The 6,000-nt window shown below is 35.4% G+C and overlaps 1 pseudogene; it reads right to left on the bottom strand.

Moving 5' to 3' along the window:
- Window positions 1-3,940: 3,940 nt before the first annotated feature.
- Window positions 3,941-4,666, bottom strand: LOC119041002 (dnaJ homolog subfamily B member 6-like; annotated as a pseudogene).
- Between the last annotated feature and the right edge of the window lie 1,334 nt (window positions 4,667-6,000).

Raw genomic sequence — 6,000 nt, 5'->3', positions numbered from 1 at the left:
TGCCTATGTTTTCTTCTAGGATCTTTATGGTTTTGAGTCTAATGTGTAAGTCTTTAATCCATTTTGAGTTTATTCTTGTGTATGGTTTAAGGTGGTCTAGTTTCAATTTTTTTCACATATCCAGTTTTTCAACAATTTATCAAATAGACTATCTTTACTCCATTGTATGTTCTTACCTCTTTTGTCAAATATTAATTTATAGTAATGGTGTGGGTTTTTCTATGAGTTCTCTGTTCTGTCTCATTGATCTATATGTTAGTTTTTATGTGAATACCATGCTGTTTTGATTACAGTGGACTTGTAGTATAGTTTCATATCAGGTAGTGTTATTCCTCTAAGTTTGTTCTTCTTTCTTAAGATTACTGTGGTTATTCATGGTCTTTTGTGGTTCCATATGAATATTTGAAATATTTGTTCTTGTTCTGTGAAATATAGCATTGGTATCTTGATAGGAATTGCATTGAATTTATAGATTACTTTAGGTAGAATGGACATTTTAATAATGTTAATTCTTCCAATTCATGAACACAGTATAGGCTTCCAATTATTTGTATCATCTTCAAATCTTTTCTTCTGTGTTTTATAGTTTTCTGAGTATAGGTCTTTTATATTCTTGGTTAAATTTACTCCTAAGTATTTAATTTTTTTTGATGCAATTGTAAATGAAGCTGTTTTCTTAGTTTTACTTTTTGATAGTTTATTATTGGTATATAAAAATGCAACTGATTTCTGGTCCTGACCTGTGTGGCTCAGTTGGTTGGGGCATCTTCCCATACACTAAAACATTGAGAGCTCCATTCTTGATCAGAGCACACACATAGGTTGTGGGTTCGTTCAATCACCTATAAGGGTGTATATGGGAGGAAACCAATAGATGTTTCTTTCTCACATCAATGTTTCTCTCTCTCCCTGATTTCTGGATTTTTTTTTATTCTGTTACTTTACTGAATTCATTTATCAGTTTTAGTAGTTTTTTTTGTGGAATCTTTAGGGTTCTTTATATTCAGTGTCATCTGCAAATAAAGAAATTATACTTCTTCCTTTCCAGTCTGGATGCCTTTTATTTCTTCTTCTTGTCTGATTGCTGTGGCTAGGACTTCCAGCACTATGTTAAATAAGAGCGGTGAAAGTGGACATCCCAGTCTTGTTCCCAGTCTTAGGGGAAACACTTCTAGTTTTTGCCAATTGAGTATGATGTTGGCTGTGGGTTTGTCATATGTGGCCTTTATTACATTGAGTATTTTTTCTCTATTCCCACTTGGCTAAGAGTTTTTATCATAAATGGATGATGGATTTGATCAAATGGTTTTTCTGTCTGTACCTATTCATATGATCACATGATTTTTATCCTTCACTGTGTTTATGCAGTATATCACATTTATTGATTTGCAGATATTCTATTTACCTTTATCCCACTAATAAATTCTACTTATCATGGTGTATGATCATTTTAATGTATTTCTAGGTCCAGTTTACTAATATTTTATTGAGGATTTAGCATCAATATTAATTGAGGATATTGGTCTATATTTGCTTTCTTTGTAGTGTCTTTGTCTGGTTTTGAAATTAAGATATAATGGCTAGCCTCATTAAATGAGCTTGGGAATCAGTCCTCCTCTTTAACTTTTTGGAATAGTTTGAGAAAGATACGTGTTCTTTGAATGTTTGGTAAAATTTTCCTGTAAAGTCATTCAGTCCAGGTCTTTTGTTGGGAGTTTTTGGATTACTGCTTCAATTTTATTAGTTGCAATCTGTCTATTCAGATTCTCTGATTTTTTTGATTCAGTTTTAGAAGGCTGTATGTTTCTAGAAATATATCATTTCATCCAGATTGTCCAATTCGTTGGCATGTAGTTGTTCATATTTTCTTATAATCCTTGTGTCTCTGTGGAGTCAGTTGTTATTTCTCCTCTTTCATTTCTGATTTTATTTATTTGGGTTGTCTTTCTTTTTTTCTTCTTAAGTCTGGTTACAGATTTGTTGATCTTGTTTATCATTTCAAAGAACCAGCTCTTGGTTTCATTGCGGTTTTTTCTTTTTTGTATTTTTTATATTCTATTTCCTTTTTCTCTGTTCTGATGTCAGTTATTTCCTTCACTCTCCCCGTTTTGGGCTTTTTTAAGTTACTTTAGTTGTTCTTTTTCTAGTTACTTTATGTGTAAATATGAATTGCTTATTTGAGGTTTTTCTTGTTTCTTGAGGTAGGCCCGTAATGCTGTGAATTTTCCTTTTAAGACAGCTTTCACTGTGTCCCATAGCTTTTACCTGGTTGTGTGTTCATTTTCATTTGTTTCAAGGTATATTTCAATTTCGTCCTTAAACTCATTGTCAATCTATCCATTGTTTAGTAACATGTTATTTAACCTCCATGTCTTTGTGTGTTTTCTAGGAGGATTTTTTGTGATTGATTTTGGTTCGATAGTGTTGTGGTCAGAGAAGATGCTTGAAATGATTTCAGACTTCTTAAATTTACTGAAACTTGTTCTATGTCCTGACAGTCTATCCTAGAAAACATACCACATGCAATTGAAAAGAATGTATGTTCTACTACTTCGGGGTAAAATGCTCAGAAGATATCCATTAAATTAGTCTGATCTAGTGTCATTTAGAACCACTCTTTTCTTGTTGATTTTCTGTGTGAAACATCTACCCATTGATGTCAATGGGGTGTTAAAGTCTCCTACTATGAACGTATTACTGTCAATCTCTCCCTTTATGTCCACCAAGATTTGCTTGATATATTTAGGCGCTGTGAAATTAGATACATAAATGTTTACAAGGGTCATATTATCTTGTTGAATTGTTCCCTTATCTCTATGTAGTATCCTTCTTCATCTCTTACTATAGCCTTTGTTTTAAAGTCATTTGGTCAAAAGTAAGTATTGCTACTCCAACTTTTTTCCCATTTTTATTGGTCTGAAATATCATTTTCCATCCCTTTTCTTTTAGTCTGTGTATCTTTCATTCTCCATTGGGTGTCTTGTAAAAGCAACATACATATGGGTTTGTTTTCTTATCCATTCAGCTTCCCTCTGTCTTTTGCTTGGATTGTTTAAGCCATTTACATTTAAAGTGATTATTTATTGGTACATATTAATTGCCATTTTGTTCTTTTAACTCTGTGTCTCTGTTTTTTTTCCTTCTACTTCTTTTTAAATAAGACCCTTTAACTTTTTTTGTAATACTAGTTTGGTGGTAACAAACTCTTTTAGGTTTTTTTTTGTCTGAGAAGCTCTATATTTCTCTTTCAATTTTATTTTTATTTATTCATTCAGTTATTTACTTTTGTTTGCAAACCCCACTTGGGAAAGAATGCACTAAATTCACCACATTTCCTTTTTTTAAGCAAAGAACAAAGACTCGCTTTATCAGCTTTACTTTTTTAAACATACGCCTAACATTACATATTTAAACAGTTGTCAAAGCCTACTAAGTTTCTAGCATTCATGTACAACTAGAAGACACCCTCAGTTTATATTAAACCAGAAATACAGTACCATGGGTGCATTAACATCTTTCACTGCTAAATACTGCAAAGAATTGCAGCTACTTTTGTGGAAGATTCGTCATGGCAATGTCAGCTTCACAGCAGGCTAACACTGCTCGGCTCATGTTTCAAACTCCATGGAAGGCAGGTTCATGCTGGTGTTAGTGTACGGAAGTCACGGCCACCTTGGATTGTGTTTAATAAAAAGCAAAGTGCATATAGAGATTTGCAGCAATTTTAAAGACAAAAATATGGTCCTATCATATGGTCCCTACAATAAACTCAAAAGTCTATGAGAAACAGGCTCCGATGAGCTATCTATAAATACATTAGAGTAGGCACAGTTCTACTGAAATTTGAGTTCCTTTGAAAACTTCAAAAAAATAAATGTTGCTGTTAATGCTCAAATGATGTCTGTTGCAGTTAACAGTTCTTTTACATCAGTATTTTGAATTACTTGGCATCCGAGAGCACCTGCGGCCCCTTACCATTTATCGTTCAGGACTTTAACTGGTAGTCTGCCTTAACTTCTACTCTTTTTTGAGCATTATTGACAATTCTCTTTGTAGTGATTTTTCTGCCATTAACTATTTTGGTAGAAGTTGATGCAGATTCAAAGTTGCCCATTCCACTACCACCAAATATCCTGGAGAGAATGAAGTGAGGCCCCCATGACCCAATGGCCTGAAGGAAGTAAAGCCTGCATCAAAAGAAGAAATCCCCCTCTGAAAGATGGAAATCCACTGCAGGCAGAGAAGAAGAAGAAGCCAGTGCCATGGCTTCTGCTCCCATGGGGGTCCCTCCAGGTCCTACAGAAGTCATCTGATGGGTCTTCAAAGGAATCGAATGAAAACCGCTCCCTTTCACCAAAATCTTGCCTGAACATGTCTTCTGGATTCCAGAATGTGAAGCCAACTCACTAAACTGGATGTCAAAATGACTTCTATCTCCACCTCCACCATTTAATTCTTCTTTGCTGTATTTCTCATAGATTTCTCATTTGTTAGCATCTGACATCACCTCAAATGCCTTTGCTACTTGTTTGAATTTCCTCTCTACTTCTTTGTTCTCAGGATTTCTATCTGGATGCCACTTCAAGGCCAGATTCCCATGTGCCTTTTTAAAATCCTCAGCAGACACATGTCTCTGAAGGCCTAGAATGTGATAATGAACCACCATGTTTTAATAGGCTGTTGGAATGAGTCCAAGGATGTGGAGCTGGCAGCAGGAAGGTGCAGTGGGGCGGCACCCCTCTGCTAGACTCCTGCCGGTGACAGTGGGACTCCTTGCACTTTCCTTTCTCCTTTCTTTCTCTTTCAATTTTAAGTGATAGCTCTGCTAAGAAAAGTAGCCTTGGTTGTAGGTCCTTCCTTTTACCACTTTTAACATTTCTTGCCCATCCCTTCTGGCCTGAAGTGTTTCTGTTGAGAAACCAGGTAACGACATTCTAATGGAAGTTCCCTTGTAAATAATCAACTCTCATTCCTTTGCAGCTTTTAAGATTCACTCTTTGTCTTGAGCTTTGCCATTTTTATTATGATGTGTCTTGGTGTGGGCCTCTTCTGGTTCATCTTGTTTGGGATTCTGCAATTCCTGGACTGTGTCATTTCCCTTCACCTGGCTCAGAAGGTTTTCAGTCATTATTTCTTCAAATAGGTTTTCTATCCTTTGCTGCTACCTTCTCCTTCTGGTACCCCTATGATGTAGATGGTGGTTTGATTCATAGTATCCCAAATGTTACCTTAATGATCCTAAATTTTTTAAATTCTTTTTTTCTGCTGCTCTGATTTCTGTGTTTTTTTCTCCTTTGTCTTTCAAATTGCTGATTTGATCCTCTGCTTTATCCAACCTGTTCATTCTTTCTAGTGTAGTCTTCACTTTAGATATTCTATTCTTCATTTTAAGTATATTTTATTGATTATGCTATTACAGTTGTCCCAATCTTTTTCTCCCGTTTATCCCCCTCCTCCCTGTACCCCTCACCCTCCAGCATTCCCCCCTTAGTTCATGTCCATGGGCCATACACATGTCCATGGGACGTCGTACATATAAGTTCTTTGGCTTCTCCATTTCCTATACTATTCTAAACCTCTCCCTGTCTATGTTGCACCCACTATTTCTGTTCTAGTTGTTTGCTTAGTTCATTTTTGTTTTTGTTTTTTAGGTTCAGTTGTTGATAGTTGTGAGTTTGTTGTCATTTTACTGTTTACAGTTTCTGATCTATGCCTTTGATAAGTCCCTTTAACATTTCATATAATAAAGGCTTGGTGATGATGAACTCCTTTAACTCAACCTTATCTGGGAAGCACTTTATCTGCACTTCAGTTCTAAATGATAATATTTCTAGAACAAGTAAGTAATCTTAGATGTAGGTACTTGCCTTTCATGACTTCAAATGTTTCTTTCCAGCCCCTTCTTGCCTGTTAGATTTCTTTTGAGAAATCAGCTGATAGTCTTGGGGGAACTCCTTTGTAGGTAACTGTCTCCTTTCCTTTTGCTGCTTTTAAGATACT

Source organism: Artibeus jamaicensis, unplaced genomic scaffold (genome assembly GCF_021234435.1).
Source record: "Artibeus jamaicensis isolate MK-2021 breed Jamaican fruit bat unplaced genomic scaffold, CSHL_Jam_final contig_354, whole genome shotgun sequence".
NCBI lineage: Eukaryota > Metazoa > Chordata > Mammalia > Chiroptera > Phyllostomidae > Artibeus > Artibeus jamaicensis.
Note: the sequence above shows the minus strand (reverse complement) of the source record. Positions and strands in the feature narration are given on the sequence as shown.